The 21152-nt window shown below is 46.8% G+C and overlaps 1 long non-coding RNA gene across 1 annotated transcript in view; it reads left to right on the forward strand.

Annotated features, from left to right (window-relative positions):
- LOC135547736 (uncharacterized) overlaps positions 1-21152 on the forward strand; it is a 99735-nt gene that overhangs the window by 18375 nt on the left and 60208 nt on the right. The window contains exon 2 of the long non-coding RNA XR_010456735.1: positions 9616-9678. This is a non-coding gene — a long non-coding RNA (uncharacterized LOC135547736). The remainder of the gene's footprint in view (positions 1-9615; positions 9679-21152) is intronic.

Consider the following 21152-nt stretch of genomic DNA (forward strand, 5'->3'; position numbering starts at 1 on the left):
CACAGAGGTGGTACTATACTGGTTAGGAGACAGTAGAGGTGGTACTATACTGGTTAGGAGACACAGAGGTGGTAATATACTGGTTAGGAGACGATAGAGGTGGTACTATACTGGTTAGGAGACACAGAGGTGGTACTATACTGGTTAGGAGACACAGAGGTGGTACTATACTGGTTAGGAGACGATAGAGGTGGTACTATACTGGTTAGGAGACAGTAGAGGTGGTACTATACTGGTTAGGAGACACAGTAGAGGTGGGTACTATACTGGTTAGGAGACACAGAGGTGGTACTATACTGGTTAGGAGACACAGTAGAGGTGGGTACTATACTGGTTAGGAGACAGTAGAGGTGGGTACTATACTGGTTAGGAGACACAGTAGAGGTGGGTACTATACTGGTTAGGAGACACAGTAGAGGTGGTACTATACTGGTATAGTGAGGTGGTACTATACTGGTATAGTGAGGTGGTACTGTACTGGTATAGTGAGGTGGTACTGTACTGGTATAGTGAGGTGGTACTGTACTGGTATAGTGAGGTGGTACTATACTGGTATAGTGAGGTGGTACTATACTGGTATAGTGAGGTGGTACTGTACTGGTATAGTGAGGTGGTACTATACTGGTATAGTGAGGTGTTTACTATACTGGTATAGTGAGGTGTTTACTATACTGGTATAGTGAGGTGTTTACTATACTGGTATAGTGAGGTGGTTACTATACTGGTATAGTGAGGTGTTTACTGTACTGGTATAGTGAGGTGGTACTGTACTGGTATAGTGAGGTGGTACTATACTGGTATAGTGAGGTGTTTAGGGATCCTTCCACTGCTTTCATTACAACCACACAAGGAGGTCAAAGGCAGGCTGGTTCCCAGCTTGGTGAGTTCACAGCTAGCTATCCCAGCTACCCTGGGGGTGACTGGGGGTGGGGGAGACTGTGAGGGCCTGGGGGTGGGGGTGAGGGCCTGGGGTGGGCGAGACGGTGAGGGCCTGGGGGTAGGGGTGACGGTGAGGGCCTGGGATTGAGGGCTTGGGCCCCATGTGTTTGTGGAAGCTGAGACACTTTTATAAATGACTGATCCCCATGAAGCTGAGACGCGCCGTCTCTTGGCATGTTTCAAACCACTGGTGTTAAGTTCCTTTACCAAATAAAGTGAATAAGAACTTAAGGTTCTTGAAAATGTTTCTTAATTCCAAGATGGCTAAACCCTTGTCTTAAACTCAGGGCAGTGAGAGAGAACAGCTCAGGAAAGCAATGGAACATGTTTAATTCACCAACTTCATCTGAAAGTTTCCATATTGATTAGTTTAATCACAAGAATATGTTTTAGTAATCGGTAATCTCCCTCAGAGATAAAGCTAACGTGATTGCCATTGCTAGCTAGATAGCTAGCTAAAATGGTTGCTTAGCAACAAACATCTTTAAATGGATTTGTAAGGCTGTATTTGAGAAGTTCGTTAGAAAATCATTACATCTTAAGAGTTTGTGAATTTACGAACTATCTTCATGAAGTTAAAAAAATAAATAAAGAATCTTAATAAGAAGCTTAAGTTTTTTTTAAGTTAAGTGTTTTGTGAAGAAGTGCCCTGACACTTTTCGTGTGTTTTTATAATTTCCAGGGTTTACATGGACCCATATCTCAGCCCTGTCGCCTCCCAGTCCTGACCACAGTGCCACACGTGTCTCCCTGCTGCCAACCGCTCCGGACCCCTATCACCCTATTAGGCTTTTATTACTAAAATCATCACAGGCTAACTATTGTTAGCATAGCCATCGATTTAAGCCATGCCTTATCACATGGAATGCATGTGGTAGCTAGCAGGTTGTGTGTGTTTGTGTGTACTTCTAGTGAGCATTCCCACCTGGGTCTATGACCTAGCAGCCCAAATCCCAAGACTAACACATGGGATTCAGCAATGTGTGTTGGCTCCCTGCTAGGAGATGCTCGGTGAGCCTTGTGACTGTCAACAGTTAAAAGAAGAAACTGCTACAAGGGGTTCCTAGAGGCTGGCTCAGATTACCAATCAAAACAATTCTGCTTCAGATATGGCTTGACTGTAGTAGTGTGGGCTTTGACTGTAGTAGTGTGGGCTTTGACTGTAGTAGTGTGGGCTTTGACTGTAGTAGTGTGGGCTTTGACTGTAGTAGTGTGGGCTTTGACTGTAGTAGTGTGGGCTTTGCCTGTAGTAGTGTGGGCTTTGCCTGTAGTAGTGTGGACTTTGACTGTAGTAGTGTGGGCTTTGACTGTAGTAGTGTGGGCTTTGACTGTAGTAGTGTGGGCTTTGCCAGTGGTAGTGTGGGCTTTGCCAGTAGTAGTGTGGGCTTTGCCAGTAGTAGTGTGGGCTTTGCCAGTAGTAGTGTGGGCTTTGCCTGTAGTAGTGTGGGCTTTGACTGTAGTAGTGTGGGCTTTGACTGTAGTAGTGTGGGCTTTGACTGTAGTAGTGTGGGCTTTGACTGTAGTAGTGTGGGCTTTGCCAGTAGTAGTGTGGGCTTTGCCAGTAGTAGTGTGGGCTTTGCCAGTAGTAGTGTGGGCTTTGACTGTATTAGTGTGGGCTTTGCCAGTAGTAGTGTGGGCTTTGCCTGTAGTAGTGTGGGCTTTGCCTGTAGTAGTGTGGGCTTTGCCAGTAGTAGTGTGGGCTTTGCCAGTAGTAGTGTGGGCTTTGACTGTATTAGTGTGGGCTTTGCCAGTAGTAGTGTGGGCTTTGCCTGTAGTAGTGTGGGCTTTGCCTGTAGTAGTGTGGACTTTGACTGTAGTAGTGTGGGCTTTGACTGTAGTAGTGTGGGCTTTGACTGTAGTAGTGTGGGCTTTGCCAGTGGTAGTGTGGGCTTTGCCAGTAGTAGTGTGGGCTTTGCCAGTAGTAGTGTGGGCTTTGCCAGTAGTAGTGTGGGCTTTGCCTGTAGTAGTGTGGGCTTTGCCTGTAGTAGTGTGGGCTTTGACTGTAGTAGTGTGGGCTTTGACTGTAGTAGTGTGGGCTTTGACTGTAGTAGTGTGGGCTTTGCCAGTAGTAGTGTGGGCTTTGCCAGTAGTAGTGTGGGCTTTGCCAGTAGTAGTGTGGGCTTTGACTGTATTAGTGTGGGCTTTGCCAGTAGTAGTGTGGGCTTTGCCTGTAGTAGTGTGGGCTTTGCCTGTAGTAGTGTGGGCTTTGCCAGTAGTAGTGTGGGCTTTGCCAGTAGTAGTGTGGGCTTTGACTGTATTAGTGTGGGCTTTGCCAGTAGTAGTGTGGGCTTTGCCTGTAGTAGTGTGGGATTTGCCTGTATTAGTGTGGGCTTTGACTGTAGTAGTGTGGGCTTTGACTGTAGTAGTGTGGGCTTTGCCTGTAGTAGTGTGGGCTTTGCCTGTAGTAGTGTGGGCTTTGCCTGTAGTAGTGTGGGCTTTGACTGTAGTAGTGTGGGCTTTGACTGTAGTAGTGTGGGCTTTGACTGTAGTAGTGTGGGCTTTGACTGTAGTAGTGTGGGCTTTGACTGTAGTAGTGTGGGCTTTGACTGTAGTAGTGTGGGCTTTGCCAGTAGTAGTGTGGGCTTTGCCAGTAGTAGTGTGGGCTTTGACTGTATTAGTGTGGGCTTTGCCAGTAGTAGTGTGGGCTTTGCCTGTAGTAGTGTGGGCTTTGCCAGTAGTAGTGTGGGCTTTGCCAGTAGTAGTGTGGGCTTTGCCAGTAGTAGTGTGGGCTTTGCCTGTAGTAGTGTGGGCTTTGCCTGTAGTAGTGTGGGATTTGCCTGTAGTAGTGTGGGATTTGCCTGTAGTAGTGTGGGCTTTGACTGTAGTAGTGTGGGCTTTGCCTGTAGTAGTGTGGGCTTTGACTGTAGTAGTGTGGGCTTTGACTGTAGTAGTGTGGGCTTTGACTGTAGTAGTGTGGGCTTTGACTGTACCTAGTGTGGGCTTTGCCAGTAGTAGTGTGGGCTTTGCCTGGGATTTGATGTGTGATTAGAGACAAGTTTAGCTGTTGTCTGCCTAGCCCACTAGCTGGTTAACCCTTAAACTCTTGATGGTAGAACTTAAACCCTTAAGTTCTGTAAAGTCTAGTAAACACTGTCACCACTGATAAATCATTGAGAATGTCAATAAGCATTTTTCTACGGCTGGCCATGCTTTCCACCTGGCTACCCCTACCCCGGTCTACAGCCCTGCACCCCCCACAGCAACTTGCCCAAGCCTCCCACATATCTCCTTCAACCAAATCCAGATAGCTGATGTTCTGAAAGAGTTGCAAAATCTGGACCCGATAAATCAGCAGGGCTTGACAATCTGGACCCTGTCTTTCTAAAATGATCCACTGAAATTGTTGCCACCTCTATTACTAGCCTGTTCAACCTCTCTTTCGTATCGTCTGAGATCCCCAAAGATTGGAAAGCTGCCGCGGTCATCCCCCTCTTCAAAGGGGGAGACCCTCTAGACCCAAACTGCTACAGACTTATATCTATCCTACCCTGTCTTTCTAAGGTCTTTGAAAGCCAAGTTAACAATCAGATCGGCGACCATTTCGAATCCCACCATACCTTCTCCGCTATGCAAACTGGTTTCAGAGCTGGTCACAGGTGCACCTCAGCCACGTTCAAGGTCCTAAACGATATCATAACCGCCATCGATAAGAGACATTACTGTGCAGCCGTCTTCATCGACCTGGCAAAGGCTTTTGACTCTGTCAATCACCATATTCTTATCGACAGACTCAACAGCCTTGGTTTCTCAAATGACTGCTTCGCCTGGTTCACCAACTACTCAGAGTTCAGTGTGTCAAATCGGAGGGCCTGCTGTCCGGACCTCTGGCAGTCTCTATGAGGGTGCCACAGGGTTCAATCTCGGGCCGACTCTTTTCTCTGTATGCATCAATGAAGTCGCTCTTGCTGCTGGTGATTCTCTGATCCACCTCTATGCAGACGACACCATTCTGTATACTTCTGGCCCTTCTTTGGACACTGTGTTAACTAACCTCCAGACGAGCTTCAATGCCATACAACTCTCCTTCCGTGGCCTCCAGCTGCTCTTAAATACAAGTAAAACTTAATGCATGCTATTCAACCGATCGCTGCCTGTACCTGCCCGCCTGTCCAACATCACTACTCTGGACGGTTCTGACTTAAAATATGTGGACAACTACAAATACCTAGATGTCTGGTTAGACTGTAAACTCTCCTTCCAGACTCACATTAAACATCTCCAATCCAAAATTAAATCTAGAATCGGCTTCCTATTTTGCAACAAAGCCTCCTTCACTCATGCTCGCAAACATACCCTCGTAAAACTGACCATCCTACCGATCCTTGGCTTCAGCGACATCATTTACAAAATAGCCTCCAACACTCTTCAGCAAATTGGATGCAGTCTATCACAGTGCCATCCGTTTTGTCACTAAAGCCCCATATACCACCCACCACTGCGACCTGTCTGCTCTCGTTGGCTGGCCCTCGCTTCATATTTGTTGACAAACCCACTGGCTCCAGGTCATCTAAGTCTTTGCTAGGTAAAGCCCCGCCTTATCTCAGCTCACTGGTCACCATAGCAGCACCCACCCGTAGCACGCGCTCCAGCAGGTATATCTCACTGGTCATCCCCAAAGCCAATTCCTCCTTCGGCCGCCTCTCCTTCCAGTTCTCTGCTGCCAATGACTGGAACTAACTGCAAAAATCACTGAAGCTGGAGACTCATTTCTCCCTCTCTAACTTTAAGCATCAGCTGTCAGAGCAGCTCACAGATCACTGCACCTGTACATAGCTCATCTGTAAACAGCCCATCCAACTACTTCATCCCCATACTGTTATTTATTTTCTTCTCTTTTGCACCCCAGTATCTCTACTAGCATATTCATCATCTGCTCCAGTGTTAAATTGCTATATTGTAATTACTTCGCCACAATGGCCTATTTATTGCCTTACCTCCTTACTTAATTTGCACTGTATATAGATTTTTCTACTGTATTATTGACTGTATGTTTGTTTATTCCATGTGTAACTCTGTTTTTGTTTGTGTCGCACTGCTTTGCTTTATCTTGGCCAGGTCTCAGTTGTAAATAGGAACTTGTTCTCAACTGGCCTACCTGGTTAAATTAAGGTGAAATTAAATAAAATACTCTGTCACTCCCTTTTATACCCTTATTTGCCCATTGATTGTGTCCAAATTTGCCTTTAAATAAATATTAAATATAGTGTATCCCATTTGGTCCAAACCTTTGTCCAAACCTTTGTCCTAACAATGAGTCAGACATGAGGGATCCAATGGAATAGTCAAGACACTCACGGACCCCCGCCAATCCCACGCCACACCAAATATCCCCTGTTCAGAGAACCGTGATGGAGCTGCAGGGGCTCACTGTTGTTATGTGGTAGTCTATCTGTGTCGTATATTTTAGGTTATACGGTAGTCTGTCTGTCATGATGAGAACTTGTTCTCAACTGGCCTACCTGGTTAAATAAAGGTGAAATAAAATAGAAAAAAATTTAATGAGTTGGTGTACTTTAGGTTATATGGTAGTCTGTTGTGAGTTGGTGTACTTTAGGTTATATGGTAGTCTGTCGTGAGTTGGTGGACTTTAGGTTATATGGTAGTCTGTTGTGAGTTGGTGGACTTTAGGTTATATGGTAGTCTGTCGTGAGTTGGTGGACTTTAGGTTATATGGTAGTCTGTCGTGAGTTGGTGGACTTTAGGTTATATGGTAGTCTGTTGTGAGTTGGTGGACTTTAGGTTATATGGTAGTCTTGTGAGTTGGTGGACTTTAGGTTATACGGTAGATGTTGTGAGTTGGTGTACTTTAGGTTATATGGTAGTCTGTTGTGAGTTGGTGGACTTTAGGTTATATGGTAGTCTGTCGTGAGTTGGTGGACTTTAGGTTATATGGTAGTCTTGTGAGTTGGTGTACTTTAGGTTATATGGTAGTCTGTTGTGAGTTGGTGGACTTTAGGTTATACGGTAGTTGTGAGTTGGTGGACTTTAGGTTATATGGTAGTCTGTTGTGAGTTGGTGGACTTTAGGTTATATGGTAGTCTGTTGTGAGTTGGTGGACTTTAGGTTATATGGTAGTCTGTTGTGAGTTGGTGGACTTTAGGTTATACGGTAGTCGTGAGTTGGTGTACTTTAGGTTATATGGTAGTCTGTTGTGAGTTGGTGGACTTTAGGTTATACGGTAGATGTTGTGAGTTGGTGGACTTTAGGTTATATGGTAGTCTGTTGTGAGTTGGTGGACTTTAGGTTATACGGTAGTTGTGAGTTGGTGGACTTTAGGTTATATGGTAGTCTGTTGTGAGTTGGTGGACTTTAGGTTATATGGTAGTCTGTTGTGAGTTGGTGTACTTTAGGTTATACGGTAGTCGTGAGTTGGTGTACTTTAGGTTATATGGTAGTCTGTTGTGAGTTGGTGGACTTTAGGTTATATGGTAGTCTGTTGTGAGTTGGTGGACTTTAGGTTATACGGTAGTCGTGAGTTGGTGTACTTTAGGTTATATGGTAGTCTGTTGTGAGTTGGTGGACTTTAGGTTATATGGTAGTCTGTTGTGAGTTGGTGGACTTTAGGTTATATGGTAGTCTGTTGTGAGTTGGTGGACTTTAGGTTATACGGTAGTCGTGAGTTGGTGTACTTTAGGTTATATGGTAGTCTGTTGTGAGTTGGTGGACTTTAGGTTATACGGTAGATGTTGTGAGTTGGTGGACTTTAGGTTATATGGTAGTCTGTTGTGAGTTGGTGGACTTTAGGTTATACGGTAGTTGTGAGTTGGTGGACTTTAGGTTATATGGTAGTCTGTTGTGAGTTGGTGGACTTTAGGTTATATGGTAGTCTGTTGTGAGTTGGTGTACTTTAGGTTATACGGTAGTCGTGAGTTGGTGGACTTTAGGTTATATGGTAGTCTGTTGTGAGTTGGTGGACTTTAGGTTATATGGTAGTCTGTTGTGAGTTGGTGGACTTTAGGTTATACGGTAGTCGTGAGTTGGTGTACTTTAGGTTATATGGTAGTCTGTTGTGAGTTGGTGGACTTTAGGTTATATGGTAGTCTGTTGTGAGTTGGTGGACTTTAGGTTATACGGTAGTCGTGAGTTGGTGGACTTTAGGTTATACGGTAGATGTTGTGAGTTGGTGTACTTTAGGTTATATGGTAGTCTGTTGTGAGTTGGTGTACTTTAGGTTATATGGTAGTCTGTTGTGAGTTGGTGGACTTTAGGTTATATGGTAGTCTGTCGTGAGTTGGTGGACTTTAGGTTATATGGTAGTCTGTCGTGAGTTGGTGTACTTTAGGTTATATGGTAGTCTGTTGTGAGTTGGTGTACTTTAGGTTATATGGTAGATGTTGTGAGTTGGTGGACTTTAGGTTATATGGTAGATGTTGTGAGTTGGTGGACTTTAGGTTATAATTGCCCTGGCCTGTGTGGGTGTTGTCTGAGAGCTACCCTGAGCTGTCGGTCATGTCATTGGAGAGAGAAAAGCTCGTCTCTCTCTGTTACTGTTAGGATTGAGTATCTGGGAAATTCCACAGTAATGGAGTTACGCTGAAACACTTTAAAATGTATACCAAACAAAAACCATTGATTTCAAAGTTGAACAAACCGTCCGACTCTACTGTCGTTATCGGCTGGCGAGAGGTTTTATTATTTATTTTCTTGGCTCTTGGCTCTTGGCCTTGAGCCTTCAGAGACGAGTCTGGTTTCTCCGTTTAGACAAAACATTCTGCAGACCGAGATACTGGTCTGTCATAGTCCCCTGTTTGTATGTATGTATGTAGCAGACAGAGACTACTGGTCTGTCATGGTCCCCTGTTTGTATGTATGTATGTAGCAGACAGAGAGACTGGTCTGTCATGGTCCCCTGTTTGTATGTATGTAGCAGACAGAGAGACTGGTCTGTCATGGTCCCCTGTTTGTATGTGTGTAGCAGACAGAGAGACTGGTCTGTCATGGTCCCCTGTTTGTATGTGTGTATGTAGCAGACAGAGAGACTGGTCTGTCATGGTCCCCTGTTTGTATGTGTGTATGTAGCAGACAGAGAGACTGGTCTGTCATGGTCCCCTGTTTGTATGTATGTATGTAGCAGACAGAGACACTGGTCTGTCATGGTCCCCTGTTTGTATGTATGTATGTAGCAGACAGAGACTACTGGTCTGTCATGGTCCCCTGTTTGTATGTATGTATGTAGCAGACAGAGACACTGGTCTGTCATGGTCCCCTGTTTGCATGTATGTATGTAGCAGACAGAGAGACTGGTCTGTCATGGTCCCCTGTTTGTATGTAGCACACACACACACAGTACCAGTCAGAAGGTTGGACACACCTACTCATTCAAGGATTGTTCTTTATTTGTACTATTTTCTACATTGTAGAATAATAGTGAAGACATCAACACTATGAAATAACACATATGGAATCATGTAGTAGCCCCCTCTCACGCATTCTCTCAACCAGCTTCATGAGGTAGTCACCTGGAATGCATTTCAATTAACAGTCTTACCCTTTTTTTTGTGTTTGGCACTTGACAGACATTATGCAAATCAAATATGTCTACAGTAACGGGTAGATGTAGCTGAGTCAGCAGAAAGCAGAGGGGGAGGGGGGGAGTGGATTGATATTCCACGTTGAATCCACCAGTATTCTTGTTCTGCACTCTGAAATAATGTTCTTTCCTTCCTTCCTTTTAAGGGTTGTTTCCTGCCAGACCTTAGTGGGCGGTGAGCGTGGCTGGCTAGCTATACTACACCGAAGGTAAGAACTGTAGTAGTACTTATTCTATACTCACTCGCACACAGACGTGTGGCCCATCTCTCGTACTATTTCCAGCTGTCACGTTACGCCCGTATCACTTTGCTCTTTACGGAATATTTGGAGGCTCTTCCTAAAGCCAACCCCACAGTACAGTACGCAGAGTCTGTGTCCCAAGTGGCACCCTATTGTCTATATGACCCTATGGCCCCCTGGGAAAAGTAGTGCACTGTATAGGGACAAGTGTGACATTTGGGCTGCATGCCAATAAATGAAATCCCCAACAGAAACGGGGCAGGTCCAGGAACCTCCAGACTCACGCTTTAGATGACTGTTACTGTGGTTTGAAGTGGTGCTGTATGTGACACATGGTAACCAGGCTAGACTGTAGTAGTTGGTTTGGTGGCTGTGTTCCTGGAAGCTGAGATGAGTGTAGCCATCTGCCTGGGCCTGGGAAGGACTACTGCTATCACTGACTGGATTGCAGTTCTTCTTTGCTCTCTGCTGTGTCTGTCTGAAGCACCACTGTCATTACTGTAGCCCCAGCCCCCTGACCAGCTTCGTACACCCATTAATCCATCCCAGCCCCCAGAACCGACTCCGGCCTAACCACACCGCCAGAGACGGAGAGGTAGGGCCATATTGGCACGGGTGTTAGGTCCTGGAAGCCGGTGTTAGGAGGATATATTGGCACGGGTGTTATGTCCTGGAAGCCGGTGTTAGGAGGATATATTGGCACTGGTGTTAGGTCCTGGAAGCCGGTGTTAGGAGGATATATTGGCATGGGTGTTAGGTCCTGGAAGCTGGTGGTTGGAGGATATATTGGCACTGGCTCCGAGGGCATTATCACTTTTATACAACGGGTTGCCAACATATTTAAATAATGATTTACATATTTTCATTACATTTTATTTTGATTAATTTATTCATACTATTTCATCCTTCCACAAGATATAATCCCGACAAATCTAGGGTTGTCTACCCATGCCGGCTGGTTGTTAGTTCCATCAGAGTCGTTCAGTCTTTACATTTTTTCCCCTGTATCTGTGGACGCGACCCAGTCGTTCGTTCTAAATGTTCCATTGCCATACTGGCTAGTAACGTTCTTATCCCTTGCCTGCTAGCCATCTACAGCGAACTTACAGTCAGGTCAATGTTCTTATCCCTTGCCTGCTAGCCATGTACAGCTAACTTACAGTCACGTCAACGTTCTTATCCCTTGCCTGCTAGCCATGTACAGCTAATTTACAGTCACGTCAACGTTCTTATCCCTTGCCTGCTAGCCATGTACAGCTAATTTACAGTCACGTCAACGTTCTTATCCCTTGCCTGCTAGCCATCTACAGCGAACTTAGTCACGTCAACGTTCTTATCCCTTGCCTGCTAGCCATCTACAGCTAACTTACAGTCACGTCAACGTTCTTATCCCTTGCCTGCTAGCCATGTACAGCTAACTTACAGTCACGTCAACGTTCTTATCCCTTGCCTGCTAGACATCTACAGCTAACTTACAGTCACGTCAACGTTCTTATCCCTTGCCTGCTAGCCATGTACAGCTAACTTACAGTCACGTCAACGTTCTTATCCCTTGCCTGCTAGCCATGTACAGCTAACTTACAGTCACGTCAACGTTCTTATCCCTTGCCTGCTAGCCATCTACAGCTAATTTACAGTCACGTCAACGTTCTTATCCCTTGCCTGCTAGCCATCTACAGCTAACTTAGTCACGTCAACGTTCTTATCCCTTGCCTGCTAGCCATGTACAGCTAATTTACAGTCACGTCAACGTTCTTATCCCTTGCCTGCTAGCCATGTACAGCTAACTTAGTCACGTCAACGTTCTTATCCCTTGCCTGCTAGCCATCTACAGCTAACTTACAGTCACGTCAACGTTCTTATCCCTTGCCTGCTAGCCATGTACAGCTAACTTAGTCACGTCAACGTTCTTATCCCTTGCCTGCTAGCCATGTACAGCTAACTTAGTCACGTCAACGTTCTTATCCCTTGCCTGCTAGCCATGTACAGCTAACTTAGTCACGTCAACGTTCTTATCCCTTGCCTGCTAGCCATCTACAGCTAACTTACAGTCAAGTCAACGTTCTTATCCCTTGCCTGCTAGCCATCTAAAGCTAACTTACAGTCACGTCAACGTTCTTATCCCTTGCCTGCTAGCCATCTACAGCTAACTTACAGTCACGTCAACGTTCTTATCCCTTGCCTGCTAGCCAACTACAGCTAACTTACAGTCACGTCAACGTTCTTATCCCTTGCCTGCTAGCCATGTACAGCTAACTTACAGTCACGTCAAACAGTGTAGACAGAACTACAGTAGCTGTGTTTTGTTTAAGCTGTTTTCTAGAGACATTTTATTTGGATACATTCGTAACAGTGAGCTAATGAGGCGTGATTTCGCCTGGCATAGAACATGTGCTCTCTCATCATTACACTGTTGTTCAGGGCAGCTAGCCCACAACACAGCTAACACAATCACTTGAGATTGAAGCTGGAAAGACCGCAAACTAGCTGCACGTAGTTTCGTTTAACCTGTGTTCTTTGTATGTATCCATAAAAATGATGCTGATTTCATGATTTTGACTGGCTGAGAAAAGCTGCCTGTCTGTCTGTCTCATCCCAACATGTTCCCTACTATGGGACATAAAAGCCTGCCCAGGGACTGTGGTTGAAAATTTGCCAGCTGGCTAAAACCTTTTACTGAAACGTTGATTCATGTGCACTGTCCCTGTAGAAATAAACTCAAACATCTGGAGCTTGAATTTGGATATTGAAACAATGTGGCAAATGTTGGAGGGACACTTTTTATACATTATGTCCGTTTACACCACGGGTGGGACTAATCCTGAATTCTGATTGGTTAAAAAATAAAAATAAAATTGCATTCATACATCTGACGTTAAAATGCATTTTTTAATTTTTTATTTTTAACCAATCAGAATTCAGGATTAGACCCACCCGTTGTGTAAGGGGTCAGGGAACATAATAGGCTTTCCATCATGACTCAAACTTCAATCCCAACTCGCAGGTTAGTAAGAATGGCTCACTCTGTGTTCAAGATGGTCCTATTCCCCCCATTCATTCAGATGACAACCTCTCACTTTTGGTTATTTCAAAATTAAATTATCTCCATATATATATATTTTTTTTTTAAACAAGCCATAAAAAACTAGTTGCAATTTCAGATTATTCCACCAGAAAATACAGGAGAAATTATATTATGGTTAAACTTATACTAATTCATTAAACATTATTTTTTGAGAAAGAATATCAGGATAATTTCTGTAAATTATATAATAAATAGGACTGGTGGAGTTATGTCACACATGCAGTTAGTGCAGATTCCATTTCCATTTTTAGCATCTAAAATTACAACCAACTAATTGCATGCAGCATTACTGCAAAAAAATGGCAGGTGGAAAGGGGAGAAGGTGAGGAATCTGACCCAAAATGGAGGAGGAAAGGGGAGAAGGTGAGGAATCTGACCCAAAATGGAGGAGGAAAGGGGAGAAGGTGAGGAATCTGACCCAAAATGGAGGAGGAAAGGGGAGAAGGTGAGGAATCTGACCCAAAATGGAGGAGGAAAGGGGAGAAGGTGAGGAATCTGACCCAAAATGGAGGAGGAAAGGGGAGAAGGTGAGGAATCTGACCCAAAATGGAGGAGGAAAGGGGAGAAGGTGAGGAATCTGACCCAAAATGGAGGAGGAAAGGGGAGAAGGTGAGGAATCTGACAAAATATGGAGGAGGAAAGGGGAGAAGGTGAGGAATCTGACCCAAAATGGAGGAGGAAAGGGGAGAAGGTGAGGAATCTGACCCAAAATGGAGGAGGAAAGGGGAGAAGGTGAGGAATCTGACCCAAAATGGCAGGTGGAAAGGGGAGAAGGTGAGGAATCTGACCCAAAATGGAGGAGGAAAGGGGAGAAGGTGAGGAATCTGACCCAAAATGGAGGAGGAAAGGGGAGAAGGTGAGGAATCTGACAAAATATGGAGGAGGAAAGGGGAGAAGGTGAGGAATCTGACCCAAAATGGAGGAGGAAAGGGGAGAAGGTGAGGAATCTGCTTGCCTACGGAGCTGTGAGGGGAACGGCACCGCAGTACCTCCAGGCTCTGATCAGGCCCTACACCCAAACAAGGGCACTGCGTTCATCCACCCCTGGCCTGCTCGCCTCCCTACCACTGAGGAAGTACAGTTCCCGCTCAGCCCAGTCAAAACTGTTCGCTGCTCTGGCCCCCCAATGGTGGAACAAACTCCCTCACGACGCCAGGACAGCGGAGTCAATCACCACCTTCCGGAGACACCTGAAACCCCACCTCTTCAAGGAATACCTAGGATAGGATAAGTAATCCTTCTCACCCCCCTTAAATGATTTAGATGCACTATTGTAAAGTGGCTGTTCCACTGGATGTCAGAAGGTGAATTCACCAATTTGTAAGTCGCTCTGGATAAGAGCGTCTGCTAAATGACTTAAATGTAATGTAATGAATCTGACCCAAAATGGAGGAGGAAAGGGGAGAAGGTGAGGAATCTGACCCAAAGGGGAGAAGGTGAGGAATCTGACCCAAAATGGAGGAGGAAAGGGGAGAAGGTGAGGAATCTGACCCAAAATGGAGGAGGAAAGGGGAGAAGGTGAGGAATCTGAACAAAACTGGAGGAGGAAAGGGGAGAAGGTGAGGAATCTGACCCAAAGGGGAGAAGGTGAGGAATCTGACCCAAAATGGAGGAGGAAAGGGGAGAAGGTGAGGAATCTGACCAAAAATGGAGGAGGAAAGGGGAGAGGGTGAGGAATCTGACCCAAAATGGAGGAGGAAAGGGGAGAAGGTGAGGAATCTGACCCAAAATGGGAGGAAAGGGTAGAAGGTGAGGAATCTGACCCAAAATGGAGGAGGAAAGGGGAGAAGGTGAGGAATCTGACCCAAAATGCAGGAGGAAAGGGGAGAAGGTGAGGAATCTGACCCAAAATGGAGGTGGAAAGGGGAGAAGGTGAGGAATCTGACCCAAAATGGAGGAGGAAAGGGGAGAAGGTGAGGAATCTGACCCAAAATGGAGGAGGAAAGGGGAGAAGGTGAGGAATCTGACCCAAAATGGAGGAGGAAAGGGGAGAAGGTGAGGAATCTGAACAAAAATGGAGGAGGAAAGGGGAGAAGGTGAGGAATCTGAACAAAAATGGCTAAAGAAATATATATAAATATAATACATATACCAGTTTAATTTAAGGACAAAACCATTTACAGCTGTACCAAACAGTTTGCAAAATAGTTGGGAGGAAATTTTGGATGTACTGATTCCATGGCACAAGGTTTATGAACTGATACAAGTTGTTCTATTTTAATTATTATACTAAATTCTTGCGAAGAGACAATCATTTATTGATTTAACCTTTTATTTAACTAGGCAAGTCAGTTAAGAACAAATTCTTATTTAAACTGGCGGCCTACCAAAAGGCCTCCTGGAAAGGATGGAACCCTGGGATATTTAAAAAAATATAGAAATACAATATAAATATAGGACAAAATGCACATCACAACGAGATACACTACATAGAGACCTAAGACAGCAACACAACATGACAACAACATGGTAGCAACACAACATGACAACAACATGGTAGCAACACAACATGGTAGCATAACATGACAACACAACATGGCAGCAACACAACATTACAACAACATGGTAGCAACACAACATGACAACAACATGGTAGCAACACAACATGGTAGCATAACATGACAACACAACATGGCAGCAACACAACATTACAACAACATGGTAGCAACACAACATGACAACAACATGGTAGCAACACGACATGGTAGCATAACATGACAACAACACAACAACATGGTAGCAACACAACATGGTGGCAGAATAACATGGTAGCAACACAACATGACAACAACATGGTAGCACCACAACATGACAACAACATGGCAGCAGTACAAAACATGGTACAAACATTATTGGGCCCAGACAACAGCACAAAGGGCAAGAAGGTAGAGACAATAATACATCACAGAAAGCAGCCACAAATGTCAGTAAGAGTGTCCATGATTGAATCTTTGAATGAAGAGATGGAGATCAAACTGTCCAGTGTTTACAGCACTTGTTTTGGTACTGCCCATATGTAGCTTTTTTTGTTTGATAAGTCATAATTAATCGAGCAATAATATAATAATACTTTTAACAAAGCTGTTCGTGTTTAATTTACATGGTGTTCAGAGATAGATGGGAGGGGTTGAGGGGAGCTGAAGGGCTGGATGGTGTTCAGAGATAGATGGGAGGGGTTGAGGGGAGCTGAAGGACTGGATGGTGTTCAGAGATAGATGGGAGGGGTTGAGGGGAGCTGAAGGACTGGATGGTGTTCAGAGATAGATGGGAGGGGTTGAGGGGAGCTGAAGGACTGGATGGTGTTCAGAGATAGATGGGAGGGGTTGAGGGGAGCTGAAGGACTGGATGGTGTTCAGAGATAGATGGGAGGGGTTGAGGGAGCTGAAGGACTGGATGGTGTTCAGAGATAGATGGGAGGGGTTGAGGGGAACTGAAGGACTGGATGGTGTTCAGAGATAGATGGGAGGGGTTGAGGGGAGCTGAAGGATGGGACTGGATGGTGTTCAGAGATAGATGGGAGGGGTTGAGGGGAGCTGAAGGACTGGATGGTGTTCAGAGATAGATGGGAGGGGTTGAGGGGAGCTGAAGGACTGGATGGTGTTCAGAGATAGATGGGAGGGGTTGAGGGGAGCTGAAGGACTGGATGGTGTTCAGAGATAGATGGGAGGGGTTGAGGGGAGCTGAAGGACTGGATGGTGTTCAGAGATAGATGGGAGGGGTTGAGGGGAGCTGAAGGACTGGATGGTGTTCAGAGATAGATGGGAGGGGTTGAGGGGAGCTGAAGGGTGGGACTGAAAAACAAAAGATAACTCATGTAAAATATACTGCCTGTGAAATGTTTGTAGTAGAAAGTGGAAGCCAAACTATTGTTGTTCATTTACTCCAATTAGGGGAGGGGTGGTAGGATGAGGGGACAAGAATAAAGAAGGAACATTAGTAAAAATATCCATCCATCTATCATCTAATATATCTATCTATGAAAATGATGCAGAAAATAATTTTGATTGTGGCTTCTATCTGCAATATTAAAGCTGATCTACTTGCTAAAAACATCCAAATCAGATCTTTATGAAGTCAGAATATACAACACAATGGAACACACACACACACACACTACAATGGCTTCTGGGCTCTGCTCTTCGGGATGACGACATGGGGCTGGAGGCAGGAAGTGATGGAATGATGTCATCAGTCCCTAAGGACGTTGGCTAATGGAGGGCGGGAAGTCGGCCCGTTTATTCTCCTCGGCCTAGTTGTGTTCACTCGTTCCCCCCGTCCTCCCTCATCCCCGATTCAGTTCTCTTACATTTCACTCTGCTGTTCTGCCCTGACTCTGTGGAGGAGTAAGGAGAGAGAGGTTAACTATCAGTGGGTTTAGAGGGGAAGGCTAGCAGAGTGGGTTTAGAGGGAAAGGCTAGCAGAGTGGGTTTAGAGGGAAAGGCTAGCAGAGTGGGTTTAGAGGGGAAGGCTAGCAGAGTGGGTTTAGAGGGGAAGGCTAGCAGAGTGGGTTTAGAGGGGAAGGCTAGCAGAGTGGGTTTAGAGGGGAAGGCTAGCAGAGTGGGGTTAGAGGGGAAGGCTAGCAGAGTGGGTTTAGAGGGGAAGGCTAGCAGAGTGGGGTTAGAGGGAAAGGCTAGCAGAGTGGGGTTTAGAGGGGAAGGCTAGCAGAGTGGGTTTAGAGGGAAAGGCTAGCAGAGTGGGTTTAGAGGGGAAGGCTAGCAGAGTGGGTTTAGAGGGAAAGGCTAGCAGAGTGGGTTTAGAGGGAAAGGCTAGCAGAGTGGGGTTAGAGTGAAAGGCTAGCAGAGTGGGTTTAGAGGGGAAGGCTAGCAGAGTGGGGTTAGAGGGAAAGGCTAGCAGAGTGGGGTTAGAGGGAAAGGCTAGTTGAGGGGAAGGCTAGCAGAGTGGGGTTAGAGGGGAAGGCTAGCAGAGTGGGGTTAGAGGGGAAGGCTAGCAGAGTGGGGTTAGAGGGGAAGGCTAGCAGAGTGGGGGTTAGAGGGGAAGGCTAGCAGAGTGGGGGTTAGAGGTGAAGGCTAGCAGAGTGGGGGTTAGAGGGGAAGGCTAGCAGAGTGGGGTTTAGAGAGGGAAGGCTAGCAGAGTGGGGTTTAGAGAGGGAAGGCTAGCAGAGTGGGCTAGCAGAGTGGGGTTAGAGGGGAAGGCTAGCAGAGTGGGCTAGCAGAGTGGGTTTAGAGGGAAAGGCTAGCAGAGTGGGGTTAGAGGGGAAGGCTAGCAGAGTGGGCTAGCAGAGTGGGGTTAGAGGGGAAGGCTAGCAGAGTGGGCTAGCAGAGTGTTCTCGCCAGTCCTATGTTTCACCAGTGACTGGCTTTGATGCAGCTCATGGATACGTTCCGCTCTGTTGTGCTGCTCGGGCTCAGTGAATTACGAGTGTCCCAAATGGATCCCTATTTCATGTGTTGCTCTACTTTAGACCAGAGCCCTAGGGGGAATACGGTGCCACTACTTTAGACCAGAGCCCTAGGGAGAATACGGTGCCACTACTTTAGACCAGAGCCCTAGGGGGAAAACGGTGCCACTACTTTAGACCAGAGCCCTAGGGGGAATACGGTGCCACTACTTTAGACCAGAGCCCTAGGGGGAATACAGTGCCACTACTTTAGACCAGAGCCCTAGGGGGAATACGGTGCCACTACTTTAGACCAGAGCCCTAGGGGGAATACGGTGCCACTACTTTAGACCAGAGCCCTAGGGGGAATACGGTGCCACTACTTTAGACCAGAGCCCTAGGGGGAAAACGGTGCCACTACTTTAGACCAGAGCCCTAGGGGGAATACGGTGCCACTACTTTAGACCAGAGCCCTAGGGGAATACGGTGCCACTACTTTAGACCAGAGCCCTAGGGGGAATACGGTGCCACTACTTTAGACCAGAGCCCTAGGGAGAATACGGTGCCACTACTTTAGACCAGAGCCCTAGGGGGAATACGGTGCCACTACTTTAGACCAGAGCCCTAGGGGGAATACGGTGCCACTACTTTAGACCAGAGCCCTAGGGGGAATACGGTGCCACTACTTTAGACCAGAGCCCTAGGGGGAATACGGTGCCACTACTTTAGACCAGAGCCCTAGGGGGAATACGGTGCCACTACTTTAGACCAGAGCCCTAGGGGGAATACGGTGCCACTACTTTAGACCAGAGCCCTAGGGGGAATACGGTGCCACTACTTTAGACCAGAGCCCTAGGGGGAATACGGTGCCACTACTTTAGACCAGAGCCCTAGGGGGAATACGGTGCCACTACTTTAGACCAGAGCCCTAGGGGGAATACGGTGCCACTACTTTAGACCAGAGCCCTAGGGGGAATACGGTGCCACTACTTTAGACCAGAGCCCTAGGGGGAATACGGTGCCACTACTTTAGACCAGAGCCCTAGGGGGAATACGGTGCCACTACTTTAGACCAGAGCCCTAGGGGAATACGGTGCCACTACTTTAGACCAGAGCCCTAGGGGGAATACGGTGCCACTACTTTAGACCAGAGCCCTAGGGGGAATACGGTGCCACTACTTTAGACCAGAGCCCTAGGGGGAATACGGTGCCACTACTTTAGACCAGAGCCCTAGGGGGAATACGGTGCCACTCGGTAGGGAGGAAACTGGGAACAATAACCTGGCAGAGACAGGCTTGCTAGCAGAGTGGGGCCTTTTGGTGTTGGTTGGATAGACTTCAGGCAGAGACAGGCTTGCTAGCAGAGAGGGGCCTTTTGGTGTTGGTTGGATAGACTTCAGGCAGAGACAGGCTTGCTAGCAGAGAGGGGCCTTTTGGTGTTGGTTGGATAGACTTCAGGCAGAGACAGGCTTGCTAGCAGAGTGGGGCCTTTTGGTGTTGGTTGGATAGACTTCAGGCAGAGACAGGCTTGCTAGCAGAGTGGGGCCTTTTGGTGTTGGTTGGATAGACTTCAGGCAGAGACAGGCTTGCTAGCAGAGAGGGGCCTTTTGGTGTTGGTTGGATAGACTTCAGGCAGAGACAGGCTTGCTAGCAGAGTGGGGCCTTTTGGTGTTGGTTGGATAGACTTCAGGCAGAGACAGGCTTGCTAGCAGAGAGGGGCCTTTTGGTGTTGGTTGGATAGACTTCAGGCAGAGACAGGCTTGCTAGCAGAGTGGGGCCTTTTGGTGTTGGTTGGATAGACTTCAGGCAGAGACAGGCTTGCTAGCAGAGTGGGGCCTTTTGGTGTTGGTTGGATAGACTTCAGGCAGAGACAGGCTTGCTAGCAGAGTGGGGCCTTTTGGTGTTGGTTGGATAGACTTCAGGCAGAGACAGGCTTGCTAGCAGAGTGGGGCCTTTTGGTGTTGGTTGGATAGACTTCAGGCAGAGACAGGCTGCTAGCAGAGAGGGGCCTTTTGGTGTTGGTTGGATAGACTTCAGGCAGAGACAGGCTTGCTAGCAGAGTGGGGCCTTTTGGTGTTGGTTGGATAGACTTCAGGCAGAGACAGGCTTGCTAGCAGAGTGGGGCCTTTTGGTGTTGGTTGGATAGACTTCAGGCAGAGACAGGCTTGCTAGCAGAGAGGGCCTTTTGGTGTTGGTTGGATAGACTTCAGGCAGAGACAGGCTTGCTAGCAGAGTGGGGCCTTTTGGTGTTGGTTGGATAGACTTCAGGCAGAGACAGGCTTGCTAGCAGAGAGGGGCCTTTTGGTGTTGGTTGGATAGACTTCAGGCAGAGACAGGCTTGCTAGCAGAGTGGGGCCTTTTGGTGTTGGTTGGATAGACTTCAGGCAGAGACAGGCTTGCTAGCAGAGTGGGGCCTTTTGGTGTTGGTTGGATAGACTTCAGGCAGAGACAGGCTTGCTAGCAGAGAGGGGCCTTTTGGTGTTGGTTGGATAGACTTCAGGCAGAGACAGGCTTGCTAGCAGAGAGGGGCCTTTTGGTGTTGGTTGGATAGACTTCAGGCAGAGACAGGCTTGCTAGCAGAGTGGGGCCTTTTGGTGTTGGTTGGATAGACTTCAGGCAGAGACAGGCTTGCTAGCAGAGTGGGGCCTTTTGGTGTTGGTTGGATAGACTTCAGGCAGAGACAGGCTTGCTAGCAGAGTGGGGCCTTTTGGTGTTGGTTGGATAGACTTCAGGCAGAGACAGGCTTGCTAGCAGAGTGGGGCCTTTTGGTGTTGGTTGGATAGACTTCAGGCAGAGACAGGCTTGCTAGCAGAGAGGGGCCTTTTGGTGTTGGTTGGATAGACTTCAGGCAGAGACAGGCTTGCTAGCAGAGAGGGGCCTTTTGGTGTTGGTTGGATAGACTTCAGGCAGAGACAGGCTTGCTAGCAGAGTGGGGCCTTTTGGTGTTGGTTGGATAGACTTCAGGCAGAGACAGGCTTGCTAGCAGAGAGGGGCCTTTTGGTGTTGGTTGGATAGACT

Source organism: Oncorhynchus masou, chromosome 10 (genome assembly GCF_036934945.1).
Source record: "Oncorhynchus masou masou isolate Uvic2021 chromosome 10, UVic_Omas_1.1, whole genome shotgun sequence".
Taxonomy (NCBI): domain Eukaryota; kingdom Metazoa; phylum Chordata; class Actinopteri; order Salmoniformes; family Salmonidae; genus Oncorhynchus; species Oncorhynchus masou.